This window comes from Mizuhopecten yessoensis, unplaced genomic scaffold (genome assembly GCF_002113885.1).
Source record: "Mizuhopecten yessoensis strain PY_sf001 unplaced genomic scaffold, ASM211388v2 scaffold7763, whole genome shotgun sequence".
NCBI classification, from domain to species: domain Eukaryota; kingdom Metazoa; phylum Mollusca; class Bivalvia; order Pectinida; family Pectinidae; genus Mizuhopecten; species Mizuhopecten yessoensis.
Window position 1 is genome coordinate 3,433 of NW_018407210.1, and position 291 is coordinate 3,723.

Consider the following 291-nt stretch of genomic DNA (forward strand, 5'->3'; position numbering starts at 1 on the left):
AAATCTTCAAAGCCTAGCGATTGGTCAGGGTTTTTTCACCTGAGACAAATCAAACAGCTATGTTCGTGCCTTCAATTTTGCTATGACATATTCCAGGGGTGCAGAGAGCGAAAGTGAGCGTAACCCCTGGATATCGAGGATGGATTAATGCTGACTCGACGTGAAACCATACAATGACAGTTGGATAAGACTGCCTTCGAGCTATTGTTATATATGTGAAGATCAGGTATGTTTTCATAACATTTGATTTGGTAAAAGTGATTTATCTTTCTCGTGTAAAAAACAAATCTG